We start from the raw sequence: 17,018 nt of genomic DNA, 5'->3' as shown, positions 1-17,018 counted from the left end.
GCGCCAAAAATCCTATCCCTCGGTGTTAAAAACACCTTAAGTGCACAAAGGCACCAACATACTATTTATTCCTTGTGTACATAGACACTTATATAGTTCCTTCCTTCCTCATGCTTAAAGCATCAATAAAAAATTATATGAACCTTAATAAAAATTCCTTTTTAATATTCCAAACATAATTAAACAATTAGTTTAATCAAACATGCTCTCTATCATGCCATAAATGAATATGTAGTCCATATAATCATGCCAAAATATAATTTTCCAATCCATAAACCATCACAAATAATTCATGCTTCACAATTCAATCACCAACACCAATAATTCACAATTCAATACATAAACCTTAGCATGATACTACTTGCAATTGATTGAAATTAAGCCTAGCATGATTCTACATCATCAAAATATGCTAAGTACGCAAACGTACCTTGAATACGATCTTAAAATCGCCACGACTAGTAAAAATTGCTCACTTCGAAGTCTCCTACACATTAAAATTATAATAGAGCATTAAAACCCACTCTAAACAAATTTCCAGCAATATATATTATTTTAAAACCCCTCATAAATTAATTAGAATAAGCTGAAATTATATTTAAAACATCATAATTAAGTCCCACTTAATGGGTAATTTAAATTTCCTTCAAAAACATAATATTTAGGGTTCTACATAAAATTCCAGCACTTTATTTCTAATTAAAACTTGCTGTAATTTGGTCTTAAAGCACTTAAATTGAAGATCTAAACATTAATACATCATATACTTTCATAATTTCATAAATCAAGAACCTAGGGTTTCAAAAATTGGGGCTTTTTAATTAAAAACCAAATCTGAAAATTAATTAACATAATTACAACATTCAAACATCAAAATTTAATTCCAAAACTCATAATTTATAATTAGATCTAGGCATAGATTAAATTAAAATAAGAAAGATTAATTTTTTTTATGGTTTGAAAAGGGGGAAAGAGAACCGGCTGCCGGCTGCTGGTGGCGGTGGCTGCCTGCTGCCAGCGGCTTGCTCTGCTGGCAGCGGCGGCCACCAGCTGCCGATGGCTGGCAGTGGTGGTGAGGGGGAAGGTAGCCGAAAAAAAAATAAGGGGAAGGGGAAAAAGAAACAGAAAGAAAAATAAGGAGGAGAGAGAGAGAAGTTTACCTTGGGTTTTCTCCACTCTGGGCAAAGTTTGATTTGCCTCATAAGTGGGATATTTATACCCCTTCTCTACTAACCCTCTTCCCTAAACTTTCCTCTTTTAAGTTTTCCTAATTCATTCCCTAATAAAACTTGTTAAAATTAAACTTTCTTAAAATAAAATCCCCAACTTTTAAATAAAATAATTAAATAAACTTTCCTTTTATAATAATATTAATTAAAATGCTTTAATTAAAATAATTACAACTATTTAAATACTTTATAAAATACATACTTTAAATAAAATACGTATAAAAATACGGGGTATTACAGTTCACATTACTTGAAACCTTTTTTTTCTTTTCTTTATTAGTAAGTTTTTAGGGTTATATTTACCATTTTACCCTTACTTTTTTTTAAAATCAACTTACTTAAACTACTAACCTTATCTAATAAAACTAACATATTCATTAATTAAAATAACCATTCCCACCAAAATTACCCCATCTCTTTAAATTCCCCATCACCCCAACCAACAGAATTGAATGCTTTCATTCATCAGATCAATTTAGTTGAGTTCATTTATTTTGGAGATTTCTCCAGAATAAATCCCTCCCCCCCCAAACCCTAGTTCATCATTTCTTACTCCTCCCTCTCTGCTAAATCACCCACCCCCCCCCTCTCTCTCTCTCTCTCTCTCTCTCTCTCTCTCTCTCTCTCTCTCTCTCTCTCTCTCTCCAATTTTTAGGTTCTCACCTTTCTCCCTTCTTCATTTCTCTATTTTCTCTGGTAAGAGTACCACCATGACAGCCCCAAATGACAAAGAAGCATACCTTTTTTTGCTATGAATCATTTGGTTCTACCAGATCTAAGAGGAAATCTGAAATCACTACCTACAAGCCACAGCCAGGAACGAGAAACATGAAACCTGTTCGTCGGGCTTCTGTCATAGCTCAGAGGAGGATTTGCGGTGCTAAGATTGCTGAATACATCAGCGACGGGGAAGAAAAGCCTAAGGAAGTGGTCCTTGAGGCTAAGGCTGCTGATGAACCACCAAAAGACCAGGTTGTGGTGGTTTCTGCTGCGGTGGCCAACCTTGCGACTAATGGTGGGGCTCCTGACGCTGTCGTTGCTGTTTCTGTAATACCCCGTATTTTTAAGCTACTCACTTATTATTAACTATAGATTTTTATGATATATTTTATTATCATACAAAAATATTTATATGATTTTACGAAGATGATTTTATTTTTATGATTTATAAAGGTTTTAATTATACGAGTCAAGTCAAAGTTTGTCGTATCCAAATCAAATTTTCACACTACAAGAAAAAGGGTAATTAGCGACGGCCAAAGTAGTCGCAAATCCGTCGCAAAAATGGATTTGCGACGGATTTGCAACTACTTTGGTTAGTTGCCAAAGACCTCGTCGCAAATCCATTTTTGTGACTAATTTTTGAACAGTCGCAAATTTAGCGACAGATTTGCATCGCCTTTGCAACTACCATTTAGCGACTAACTTTCAAATTTTAGCAACTAAATTATTGTCCGTCGTAATATATTTGCAACGGATTAGCAACTACAGAGATCAATATTTTAAGACTACTTTTGCGACGAATTAGCGACTGCAAGACCAAATTTTTGCGACTACGAGACTAAACTTTTGCGACAACGGAGACTAGTTTTATTGTGACGGATTTGCGACTATTGAGACTAATGTTTTGCGACGGATTAGCAACTACATACGAGACCAAATTTTTGCGACTACAAAACTAATTATTTGTGACAGATTAGCGACTACTGAGACTAATGATTTTGCAACTAACCAATTAGTTTCTAAACCAAATTTGCAGTCGCTAAATATTTGCAACTAACTATCAATATTTGAGACCATAATTAAGCGACAACCAATATTAATCACAAAGCAAAAAAGGTACCCCACGCATAAATTCAAATAACCAAAATGTTAATTTTATTCAAATATCCAAAATATCAATCAATTTTGTATCAATGTATTAAAAAACAATATTTAACTTATAAGACTAATTGTTCCAAAAGTCACCTCCCATATAAAAAAAAGCTACTTCAAACAAGAATTAATGACAATGTAAAAGACCAATTCATAAAATTACCACCAAGAAAATAAAAATCACTTAGTTGTATCACGAGAGCGGGTGACTGCAGGCGTAGGAGGCTTATAAGGACGGTAAACTTGTTTTACAAGTGATGCCATTTCCTGCAATGTTTTTTGCATAGCTAATTTTTCCTTCTTCCATATAGCTTTTTCGATCTCATTATTTTCGACGAATTCCTTAGCAGATTTTAAGCTCTCTGCCGCTATTTTTTGGCTTTCTTCTACCTTGTTATGGTTTTCTTCCGCCATCTTCTTTAGTTCTTCAACTTGAGAACTTAATTGAGAAATCATGGAAGGAGTGGAAGATGATGCAGTAGATTGAGAAGTAGGATCACTCTTGTAATACATTTGTGAAGCACTCCCTAAACCGTAGACTTTTCCTTTCTTTTACCCACCTACAACCTCCAAGTAGACTTTGTCGGGGTTTATCTCAATTCCTTTGTTCTTATATTCCTCAAGTTTTTCCATATATTCTCCCTGCATTAAGATATGTATTAGTAACTATGATCTCAAATGTTAAAACTTAAATAAACTAAATACATTTTAAAAAAAAAACAACTATAATAAAAATACAAGCAATGACTCGGGACATCGTCCGGGATAAAAACTTGTTTGGACTTCTAAAACACAATTTAATTTAATTGCTTTAGAGCAACTAATAGAGTATTACCCATCAATGATGCAAGAACATGAATACAAGTACAGTCAGAGTTACCTCTTAATAGATGTTCCAGATTACAAAGGTACAACTATTGGGAACAGAGGATCATGGGTATTTTTATTATAGTTGTTTTTTTTTAAATAAAAAAGGTAACACTTATAGCAAAATAATTTATGTAAGCAGTTATTAGTAAAAATTTCGGCAGAGTCTCCTTTGTAAATTGAAGAATCCCCTCCTATAGGGTATGGCTTCAAAATAAACCTGTCTCAATTCACATTGTGCCATACCACATTAATCATATGATTAATGCCGACAAATCATTCTCATCCTCCAACTCAATCACACAAACAAATAAACAATCTATAATATCTCCAAACATTAACTACCACATATTTTTTTTTTTTTTTTTTGTAATCTTAGCAAAATATAGAAGTATACTCATACCATGACTTTTTGAGACTTGTCACCCATCAATTCAACTTCATCATTGCCCACACAAACAGAATGAGTGCTCTCATAAACTTCAGCAGCAGTTGGTAAAATTCCATCCTTTTTCTTTGCCTTGTATTAGAAGAAGTTGTTAGCACAAAAAAAATACAACAAAAAATAGGGGACATAAACTACAGAGCAATTGTAATAAAGATTAGTTATTGTCATGTCTTAGTGGCTAAAAATTTTCTACTTGCTTCAATCTTATATAAAATTACAAGTTAGCTGTTAAAATCATACACTTACCATTTTTTTTAACCACTTGAGGAGTAGATACGCTACCTTGGCGATGGCCAGGGTCAAACTTCTCTAATGTTTAGCCAGATAACCGATTATCTCTTGCTTGGTTAGAACGTTTCAGAAAATCAGGATGCTTACGCTTATTTATGAATTCAGCTCGAACAATGACAGTCATGAAACTAACTTCCTTATGGAGAGGCATTTTGTAAACTTGGTTCAATGTGCCCCTAAGTCGGTCCCCAGCTTTTTTGTCAAATTCTCTCCTAGCCTTAGCATCGAACTCAGTTCTCCAAGTATATGTACGCTGCACATAATTAACATGTAAAGCTTATAATTTTAACTCAAAATAGCATATTATACATAAATAATTTTATTTCTAATTTACAACCTGATATGGCTGCAGGAGTGCAGGATATTACACAACAGCACATTATAGTAAGCCAAAGCTCAATTAACTACCAAAGTTTAACGATCTATCTCATTAAGATACACTAAAATATTGGCATGACGAAAACCATGGGCAACTCGTGAATCAATACTCCAATAAGCTGTAACCTAAGTTTATACTCACAAATGAAAGATTACTACACATTTTTCCAGCTGTCCCTCTTCTCTAAGTATTTTCCGAATTCCTCATTAGTCTCATTCATATGAAAAGATAGGCCTTGGATTTTCAAGAATTAAACACTGGATAAAAAATCAAAGATACCAACTTTAGTGGAGTGTAAATTGATCACTTTCCCAGGTTATTATTTTTCTAAAAGTTTTCGTTTTTAGCTCAGTTTTAAGTTAAATTTGTGTTTTTTTTTCTGTATGTTTGAGTATGTCAATCGAACTTTTTATTTTAGTTCAAGCATAGGTGGTTGATTCTTGACATTCTGATATGGGTATGAACACTTTGACATTTTATAATCTAGCCAAGTATGAACACTTTGACATTTTATAATCTAGCCAAATCAACCAATAGGTCCTATTTATTCTGGTGGCATTTTGTTTGTATCATTAATCAGTCTAAACCTATCTTTCAAGTAATTTATCAACCTTTTTCGACTGCTCATAAGAGTCATGAGCTATTAAGATTGCTTTTGGAAATCGAAATTACAAGGAGCTATATGCTTATAGTCAAATTTTGCAGATTGTGGTTGGCGGCAGGAACAAGTATCTGATTAATGGGCACCTTGCCCAACCTAGTAGGGTACAAAACCTCTTCCATTCAGTGCAGCTCAATGTGAATAATCCAAATTTTCTTATTATGCAAGGGCGTATTACAAAATTTTTAAACATGAAGCTTCCTGAAATATTGTCTATGCTTGAAGAGGCTGCTGGGACAAGGATGTATGAAATTAAGAAAGATTCTGCTTTGAAAACACTTGAAAAAAAGCAAAGTAAAGTTGACGATATTGATAAGCTTCTTGATCAGGAAATCTTACCTGCTTTGGAAAAGTTGAGGAAGGAAAGAATGCAGTACATGCAGTGGGCTAATGGGAATGCAGAGTTAGATAGGCTTAAAAGGTTTTGCATTGCTTATGAGTATATGCAAGCAGAGAAGATTAAAGATGGTGTAGTGTTTAATTCTTTGATTTTATTTCTCATTCATGTGATCTTAGATCAATAATGCAAGAATGAAATAGAAAAGCAATAAAGAACAGAAAATAAACGAAACACACATTAGTGAGCATATGAGTGAGAAACGTACTCGTGTTTGCATCAGAGTGAGATTGAACCAGTTACCACCAGTAAGAATGGAAATGTAGAGCAATTATTTGCGAGGATCGGCATCATAGAATTAAACGAAAGATGTATCGTACCAACTGCAGACAAATGAATGCTACTTGCCCCCTCCGAATCCCCAAACAAACTGATTCAGGCAGGCCTAGATCATCATCATCAACAACATTGCGTCCTAGATCTCTAGATTTCGTATCAACATGAGGTTGAAAGTAATAAGAACAAAAGTTAGAAATATCTTCTGCAAGATAAGCCTTGCAAATCGAGCCTTCCACTCGTGCCTTATTACCAATTTTCTTCTTCAGATGATTAAGAAATCTACAAAATAAGTTAAATTAACTCATTCACATGTAAAATTATAAATCATATAGCAGAAACTTGAAAATAATGGAGTGGATTAGGAAAATGTATATTACCTCTCAAATGGATACATCCATCTGTATTGCACAAGACCACCCACCTTTACTTCATGTGGCAAATGAACGGGTAAATGCTCCATTGAATTGAAAAATGCAGGCAGGAATATTTTCTCCAACTTGCATAAGATTTCTGGAATGTTTTTTTCTAAACGAGTCACATCATCAACTTTAATAGTGTAAGAGCATAGATCGCGAAAAAATTGGCTGATTTCAGTGACTGCTTTCCAAACATTATCAGGAAGAAGTTCTCTCATTGCAACGGGCAACAACCTTTCCATGAACACATGACAATCATGACTTTTCATTCTATGTATCTTACAGGCTTGCAAATCCACACATCTACCAAAATCAGAAGCATATCCATCTGGAAACTTAAGATCTTTTATCCATTCACACAACACTCTACGTTGTGCTTTATCAAGAGTGTATGGTGCTTTTGGGAAGATCAAGCTCCCATCATCAGATTCAATAGGCTCTAAGCTACTCCGCTTACAACATCGTTGAACATCTAGGCGAGCCTTATCTGTATCAACTGCGGTATCTTTCACATTCATTATTGTGTGGATGAGTTGATCAAAAAAATTCTTTTCAATGTTCATAACATCTAAATTATGTCGAATCAACAAATCTTTCCAATAAGGAAGCTCCCAAAAGATGCTTTGCTTATGCCACCCTATCTTAACCTTTTTTTATTTTGTCGAACGGATTTTTGGATCAATGGACTTTGGAATCTCCTTAACCTGCTCCCATAGTTGATAGCCCATCAATATTGGAGGAGGCAATCGAGTTTCTGCTCTTTTTTTGAAAAAAGCAGTGCGGTTTTTTCTATAAGGATGTGTAGGTGGGAGAAATTGACGGTGACTATCAAACCATGATACTTTAGAGCCGTTGTCTAGCCAAAAAGATCTATGCGTGTCCATGCAGTATGGACAAGCCATCTTTCCCGATGTAGTCCAACCAGATAACATCCCAAACGCAGGAAAGTCAATAACCGTCTATAAAAGGGCAGCTCATAACTTGAAATTTTGCTTTGTGGATACATCATATGTCATTGTACCTACTTCCCATAAAGATATCAGTTCGTCAATCAAGGGTTGCATGTACACATCCAAGTTTCCTTTTGGGTTTTTAGGACCCGGAATGAGCAAGGATAAAAACATAAACGACTTCTTCATACATAACCATGGAGGCAAGTTATATGGGGTAACAATTACTGGCCAACAAGAATATTGCCTTCCAAATTTTCCATGTGCTGAGAAACCATCTATGCATAGACCCAATCTAACATTACGGGGCTCACTTGCAAAATCCTTGTATGTGTTATCAAGATGTTTCCATGCTTCACTATCACTTGGATGGGCGAGTGTTCCACTTACCCTAGGATTTTGTGAATGCCACTGCATTTCATGTGCAAGGTCTTTAGTCGCATAGAGCCTTTGCAACCTTGGCGCGATCGGGAAGTAGAATAACACTTTGGCCGGCACACATTTTCCACGAGAAGTCTTCTTATAACGCCCCCCCCCCCCCCCCCCCGCATTTCGAACACTTTTCAAGGTGAGCTTTATCCTTCCAAAATAACATGCATCCTTTAGGGCATGCATGTATCTTCTCATGAGGAAGTTCAAGGCCCTTTACCACCTTTTTAGTGTCATAGTACGTCTTGGACATTGAATTCTCATCAGGAATTACTTCACTAATGAGCGATGAAATACTATCGACACATCTATGGGGCAAGTTGTATTCACACTTCAAGCTCGTAATCCTTGAAGCCATCTCTAAAACAGATAATCGACTTCCTTCATACAATGGTTTTTGTGCGGCCGCTAACATCTCAAAAAACTTCTTAACTTGAGGATTAGGTTCTTCTTCAACATTCCGAATATCTTCATGCATTGGATCACCATCAACTTGACCAAATGCATCAATAATCATGTCAACATACGGATCCGATGGCTCATCAGATGCTTTTAAAGAATCAAAATCCTCTCCATGATAAACCCATTCATAGTAGTCATTAAGAAATCCTTTTTTATACAAATGCTCTCTTACACTTTCAACATCTAAAAAAGGAACATTTTTACACTTTGCACAAGGGCATCTGATCTTTGAAGATTCTTGAAAATCACGGTGTTGTTTAGCAAACTCAATAAACCCTCGCACGCCAATTGTGAACTCTTTTTTTAGTAGTCGACCTTCTAATCTCTCGTACATCCATTTTCGATTCAATTTCTCCATGATCCTAATTGCTAAACGACATTGTTAATCATACACACATATTCATTGGGTGGGACAACATAAATATAGAGAAACCAAAAAAAGAAACTTAATAGGAACAAAAAAAAAAAAAAAAAACTTAATGCATCAGTGTATGATATCCACGATTTGCATATGCTTATAGTGAAACAAGCAGAACAAAACTATGATAGGTACAACTCAATATATTTTACCAACTCAAGGAACAAAATTTCAGAACAGCGGAAACTACATACATCAAAATATGAAGCAGCGTAAATATGAGAATAGGATATCTAGTGTTAAGGAAAAATATTAGAAAAATAATCTAAAAATATTATATAAGGTTTTAAGTCAGTTTTTGTCAAGTGGTACAGCTGGAAAATCTGAAAAACATGGTATGCTAGTAAGGAGTTGACAATGTCTTTTCTAATTACATTTTTGAGTTTCAACATGTTTCTATACAGGTCTACTCTTTTAAATAAAAATCATGAGAAATATATATATTTCTATAACTATTATACTACGTACTTACACCTCATTTTTTGTCGATCTTTCTCTCTCACTCTCAAAAAAAAAAAAAACATGGGCACGCTAAAATCACTTGATATGATAAATTATTATCTGAGAAACACATATTTAAACTGATGCCCCGTCTGTTTTGCTGATGATATAATTTGACTATGTGAAGCACTACAATCAAAGGTGGACATTTCATTTTCAATCTCACACTCAAATCTATGGTGTAGGACCATTAATTATGAGTAAATTCAAGTCAGATTCATATACAATTACATAGAAAACTAAAGCAAAGGACCATGAACACAAATTACAAATTGTATGATTTATAGCCTTGCATACAAAGATTGTCAACATGACTTATCACTTATCAGTCACACACAACAGATTTAGCAATGAAATACCCACCATAATTCGCAGACCAATTACAAAATTTCATCCAACAAATTCATATTTACAAAAGAATTAGCAGCAGGGCCAATATTCAGATTGTTAAGGGTTTGGTTATTGTTGACAAAAATCAAAATATATACCCAAATTCCCAAATAAAATTGGGAAAATTGCAGAAAAACAGTTTCTATTTCACTTTATTTTATTCCTAATTTATTCATTTTGTTATTTATTTGATTTTATTTACTTGTATAGTTTTATTTAATTTTTATTAGTTTAGTGTTATTTCTCCTTTTCTATTTCACTTTATTTTATTCCTAATTTATTTATTTCATTTTTATTTGTCTTGATTTCTCCTCGGTTTTGTGTTTAGGGTCCCAGGTTTCATGTCAAGTGAGTTCGGAGATCGGGGACGAGTGAAAGTGTGTGCAATTCTTTACTTTGATGGCTGCTGCCCACCTCTTATCCATCACCCCACCTTCTTAACCTCCACCACACAATTCCCCTGCTCCCTCTCGCACACAGCAGCCCACCAAAACCTTGCTGCAACTACCAACCACATCAGCCCACCAAAACCAATCAACATCCCCTGCTCCCTCTCCTTCACTCACGCATCAAGCCATCAACCACCACGCATTCCAGCCTTACCACCAACAACACCACACACACCAGCACCAACCACCGCCAAAACCGCCAGCATCTCCTAAAACTAATTAGCCACGCACTTCTCAGCCCACCAATTTCATCCATCATCCACCAGAGCAACCCCAATTGCTACAGCAACAGCAGCCGCACCACCACAGCCCAAACCAGCAACGCAATCACACCTCAATTCTACCACCATCACCCAATTGCAGCCGCACCACCACCTTCACGCGCAGCCGCAACAACAACCCAATTATCCCCTGCTCCAATTCACCTCGCAACAGCCCCTGCTCACTCTCACCAGCACCAGCAGCCACCCAAACCAAACCAAAATCACCACAGCAGCCCCTCACCAACACCACCGTCAACAACCAGCAACAATTAAGCAATTCGGCCCCTCAATTAAGCAAAATTTACTCACAATTTGCATAATCATTAACCAAATTTCACGAAATAAGGTTAGTCCAATTGCGCAAAAAACCAGCCACACATGATTCAATTATTCGTTACCAAGAAAAACTAAAGTAGCTCGGTTGAAATTTCAGAAAAGGATCCAAATAAGCCTTAATTAAGCACACATAATTGAACCCAATCTCGACAAAATGGAATTCTAGCACCACGATTTCACTAATCAAAAGCATGAGTAAAAATCTAATATATCAAAAGCAAAATTAAGCTTATGAATTAGAAAACAAACCTTAAATTGATGATCAGTGGAGAACGTAAACTGCACTACAATAGAGATTCAGCGCACGAAAATAGCGATAAATTTGATATTTTTTTATAAAGAGCAGTAAAGAGAAGAGTATGTAAAGAGAAATAGCGATAAACTGCACTACAATAAGGAGTTATAGTTCTTTTTTTTTTGGCGGCAACAACTTTATTATACTAAGGGTTTTCTTTAATTCTTTCTTAATAAATTTAAAAAAAAAAAAGTAGCGACAACCGTGTTAATTGCAATAGTAGTGCAATTTTTAGAAAAAAAATGATTTCAAAATTATTAACACTGGCAACTACAATTTAGTCGCAAATTATTTTAAGAGTGTCGTAAATTAGCGACTGCATAGCAACTATTATAAAATCGGTTGCAATTTTTTGCGACTACTCGTCTATTTCAGTTGCAAAAATACTTTTAGCGACTGATTATTATGGTAGTCGCAAAAATCAGTCGCTAATTAGTGACCGCATAGCAATTACTGCAAAATCGGTTGCAAAATTTGCAACTACTCGTCTTTTTCAGTCGCAAAAATATTTTTTGCGACTAATTATTATGGTAGTCGCAAAAATAAGTTGCTAATTTCCCTTTTTCTTGTAGTGTCAACCGTTAATACTTTGCACCCGATTTAGACGACAGAGTACCAAATTCGCTTTTATAAGCAAGTTTGTGTGTGTGTGTGTGTGTGTGTATTATATTAATTGATGGAGCTATGTCGGCAAGAGGGAGAAACTACCCATCCACTTGCCTCCTTCATTGATGAAGGTTGAAAAAGTACCAACACCACTAGTATAAATAGCCATGAAGTAAGGTAAATCTTACTCCATCTTCTTCGTCCAAACTATATCCTCCTTCTTTCTTCTTCATCCCCTTCTTTCTTTCATTTTTTCCTTGATCGTGAGTTGGTCGGAGCTCCTCCTTACCGCCGCCCAACCACCACGACACTGCCACCGTTTCCGCCACCTGTTGCCGTCGGCCACCGACCACCAAAAGCAGCCCCTCCTTCCTTATTGTTGTTGAACGTAAGTCCCAAACAATATATATATTTCCTTAAAAATTTCTACTAGTACTACTATATACCACAACCTTACTACGTTCTGCTACTACTTACTATTGTCACAATTATTACTAATAATTGTAGGGAATATTTCAAGCACTATAACCCCAAGCTTGAACCCCACTGTGATCATACACTAAAGTATGGTGGCGTTCCAAAGGGAAAGAAAAGAGAGCAAAAGAGTCGCCAACAAGTTTTAGGAACTTGTAAACCCAAAACGATCCAGGAGATCGTCAACTCCTTAAGGTCAGGAACCAAATAGGGTTCGGGGATGAAGGTACGAATCCAATCTACAAAAGAAAGGACCCGTCCTATAAAATAGGCCTCTACTTTGTTCTATTCGTATTCATGTACGCTTTCTGACTAACATGCAAACATTAGATTAACCCTAAACCTGTTTATCTATGTTGGTTGAATATTAATGCACAAATAAAACTATTATTGGCGATCACTTGAATTAAAATCACATTAGCCTAAACCAAATTATTAATTATCTTATTAGGCGTGATTTCAAGTACGAATTCCCTTTAAACATGCATAAAAGGCGTGATCAAGCAATAACAATAAAATAAATAATAAATAATATCAAGCAACATAATATAAATCATAAATAATAATAATCATAATCATGATCATGGTAAGGCATAATAAAGCTTAATAATAATAGTAAGATCCTAGGCATGATACTAACAAGATTAATAACAAACCCTAGCATGTCACTAAGCAATAAAAATCAAAGCTTTAAAGCTAACATGGTACTAACATGATATTAGAAAAGATAAAAAAGCATCCTAAACATGATTCTAGAAAGCATTAAGAACATCCTAACATGATACTAGGAATTAATAAATGATAAACATGCTTTCTACAAGAATAGAGCAATAAGATTACATACTTTGATGCCTCGTACCTCTTTCTAATAACAAAATATACAAGTTAGTAAACTTCAATGAAAATAATAAAGATTAAAGAATTAAATTAAATAATTAAAAGAAAGAGTTAAAAAGTATAGACTGGATTTAGGACCAAACCCTCAGAAATTATCAACCTTTCACGTTTAGGGCGAAGGCAACTTCGAATTTGGCTAGGTGTTTCTAAATCATGTGTATGCGGAATTGTGTTTGCAAAAGGCTAGTTTAGAAAGAGAGAGAAAGAAAGAAAGCATATATTGCTCAAGAGAGAATAGAGAGAATTGAGTAATTCTTGATGAGAGTTGATGATAGTTAATTGATTGTTGATGAATAAAAACGGAGGTCGAGGACCCTATTTATAAGAAAACAGTCCGAAAAATCATAGAATTTGATCAAGAATAAAACTCCACGCTGTCGCCGGCAAACCGACCTTGTCGCCAGAAATTCATCTTGTCGCCAGGCGACAGAACCTGTCGCGAGGCGACAAACCTGTCGCTTGGCGACAGAGACAGTTTTTTTGGATTTTGTTTTTATCATATCTTTTGATCCAGAAGTCCAAATAAGTCATATAATATGTCGTTGGAAAGCTCTTGAAGTCTACTTTCCAATGCAATTAGAATCGGATTAAAATATTTTGTAGATTAAAAGATATGGTCGAAATAGTAGGACAGTGTTAGTTTTGGATAGAGTTTCGTATTCCTTTCATATCTTTTTCGTTATAGCTCGGAATTAATATTATAATATATCATTAGAAAGATAATTTCAAAATCTATCCAACCATATAAAATTTGGATAAAAAATATGAGGCACGAAAATAATATCTGATTGTCTTTGAACATCTTTAAATTCGAATAGAACTAGGACTTTAAAAAAGGAAAGTTTTTAAAGAAGTAAAGTTTATATTTAAATCAAATTCCTTAATCTTATCTTTTCAAAAAAGGATAATTAAGATATTTTAGAATCTTATAGAAGATTCTAATCAATCCTAATTAGTTTAGGAATAGGATTAAACCTTTGAACCCTCCTCATGATCATTGGGTCGTAGGCAAAATCCGGTTTGGGCCCATTTTAGTATTTTGGCCATAACTTCCTCATTATTCATCGGAATTGGGCTTATAATATATCGTTGGAAAGGTATTTTCAAGTCCCATCCAATTACACTATTATTGGACCCTTATCATGGACCAAATTAAACTGGATTGGACATTTTCATAAAGTAGAGTGGGTTTTCGAAAACAGAAAGAAGGATTTTAATAAAAACTAACCGCAACACTTGACTTTTCACACTTTCACCTTATTCGATTATGGTTCGACGCGAAAGGTATTCATCATTGGGTTTGGTTTTGGGGAGACACAAATGGGTGTCTACAATAATGATTACCAATATTTCTATACTAACTAATTTACTACTACTACTACTATATACTACTCCCTCCGTCCCAAAAAGAATGACCCATTTGGCCAAAACTTTGTCCCAAAAAGAATGACCCATTTGCATTAAAACACCCACCAATTTGCTACAATATTTGTGCAAACTTAGCTTCCCCATATAAAAATTTGATTTTTCATGATATTTTATTACTTTCTCTCTCTATTTTTTTACAAACCCCATGTAAATATATCTTTCCAATATACTTTTACTTCTTTTTACTTAACTTCCTTTATACCCGCGTAATCAACCCAAATGGGTCGTTCTTTTTGGGACGGAGGGAGTAATGATACTACTACTACGTACTGTTTCTACTTCTTCCTATCTTATTATTATATATTATTATCATCATCATCATCATCATCTTTAATGAATTATTAAAGATTGATTTATGACAGTAATTATTAAATTTATAAAGGGGTTAAAATAATCAATTATTCATGCACTACTAGTTAAAGTCGGTATTTTAAGCCCTTGTGTCCATGGGTTGAAAAGTATTTGATTAGGATTATTTGCTTGTTGTAGGAAGAATTTGGAGTTCGTAAGTAGGAGTTCCGTACTTGTGTGCAATGATTAAGGTACGTACATGTGGCTAGATCTTTTATAAAGTGATTTACATGTTAAGCGATTTTGAACCATGTTTAAATGATTGTGAAATATATATTTCGGTGAACATGTTTTAATTGTTTAATTTGATCTTAAATGTTTAAATATTTTATATGGTTGATTATAGACTTGTATTGGTATTTAAGATGTTTAAAAAGGAAGTTTTATTGTTTAAATTATCCTAAGTATGGGATATTGGAAGGTTAATATCAGATTTATTTATTGGATTTTGGAATTATGGCTCCCACTATGCGGAGATAAAATTGAAGACTATGGGCTATGTATGACCTAGTCTTTCCCCTTGATAGCACTATGTAAGGACTTACTAGCTTGGGGGGTGTGCACACTTAGGTGGAAAAATGATTTACGAAAATGAGGATTGAACCCATATTCTATTATATTTGGAACTATCTTTGAAAGATGACGATTGTGGATAGCATGTTTAATAACTAAATTGATTTTACATGTCTATCATTTGTATGTACTTAGCATTTTGGCTAATACGTATTTCTCTTTTTGTTTTAGCTTGGCCCTACTTATTATTAATGATGAGTCAATAAGTGATGACGACTAGACGATGTGAATTATATGCTGCATTAGAACGATGGACGGTGATCACCTAGTTTAATTTAGTAAACATAGTATCAGTGTTTTAGTTGATCCAGAAGTGTTTCAAAACTATTACTATTATTATTAATAAAGGATAATTACTTTTCTTCCGCTGCAAGTCTCTGTTAAGCCTTACGCAATCACGTGGCGGTAATACTCCCAAGTTACTCCCTAAAGTTGGATTATTATTGTTAATATTAGAGAGTAATTTGGGGGTGTTACAGTTTCTGATGGTGGATTTGGAACTAGGGACTCTAACCCAGTAGATCTGGAGGTCGGCGAAGTGGGTCAACCTTCTGAGTCCCCCAATAGCGGACATGTGCTTCTTTAAAGTGAATAGGGGATCACAACAGTTCCCCCCAATTTATCTCTCCTAATTACATACTCATATATACAATTCATTAACAACCCTTAAAAACTTTTGCCTAGAAGTCCGCAATACCTCCCCAAGTTGCAAGTAACAAGAACCGGAGGTAGTATTAAGAGTAATGGATATGTACAATTTATTTGTTACATGTTATTGGCTGTAGTGTGGATTTTTGTGTCCATTGAAATCAATTTGGTTGTAATATAATTTTTTATATATATAATTTTAGATTGGAATCAATTATGAACTAGACCTGAAAAAAACAAAAACAAAAAAAAAATCACATGTGATCAATAATTGATGTGAGCCACCATCTCTGAAATCATGGATCCGCCACAGCTTACAATGTAATAGTAAATAGCACTACTATAAATATCCATGCAAATTCACTTTGTATGATGTACAATAATCACAAGGAGTAATAACTTATAAGTTGTATTCTTACATCTTCTCTAATATTAATTTTACTTCTTCTCTATATATTTCACATTATCAGCACCATATATATATTCACTAGCTCAAGTACATATATACCAATTATCCAAATTAAAAAGTGTTTTATTTCTCTTACAAAACATATTTGAGGAGTATATTCTATAATATAATTGCCCATATATGGGATCCTCTATGTCAAAAACTCAATGCATTTCTCAAAAAACTTAATTAGCTTGGTAAAATTGAGAAGATTCATATGAACTACATTTATGACATATAACTTGTTGCATTGTAATA

At 34.5% G+C, this 17,018-nt stretch overlaps 1 long non-coding RNA gene across 1 annotated transcript; it reads right to left on the bottom strand.

Annotated features, from left to right (window-relative positions):
• Positions 1–3,227: 3,227 nt before the first annotated feature.
• Positions 3,228–4,938, bottom strand: LOC145609345 (uncharacterized). Its single transcript, XR_014106011.1, has 3 exons — positions 4,666–4,938; positions 4,375–4,491; positions 3,228–3,746 (listed from the first exon to the last, which is right to left on the bottom strand). It is a non-coding gene; the product is annotated as an uncharacterized LOC145609345 (long non-coding RNA).
• Positions 4,939–17,018: the final 12,080 nt, after the last annotated feature.

Source organism: Chenopodium album, chromosome 23, assembly GCF_948465745.1.
Source record: "Chenopodium album chromosome 23, dcCheAlbu1.1, whole genome shotgun sequence".
NCBI classification, from domain to species: Eukaryota; Viridiplantae; Streptophyta; class Magnoliopsida; order Caryophyllales; family Amaranthaceae; genus Chenopodium; species Chenopodium album.
This window is presented reverse-complemented; position numbering and strand designations above follow the sequence as displayed.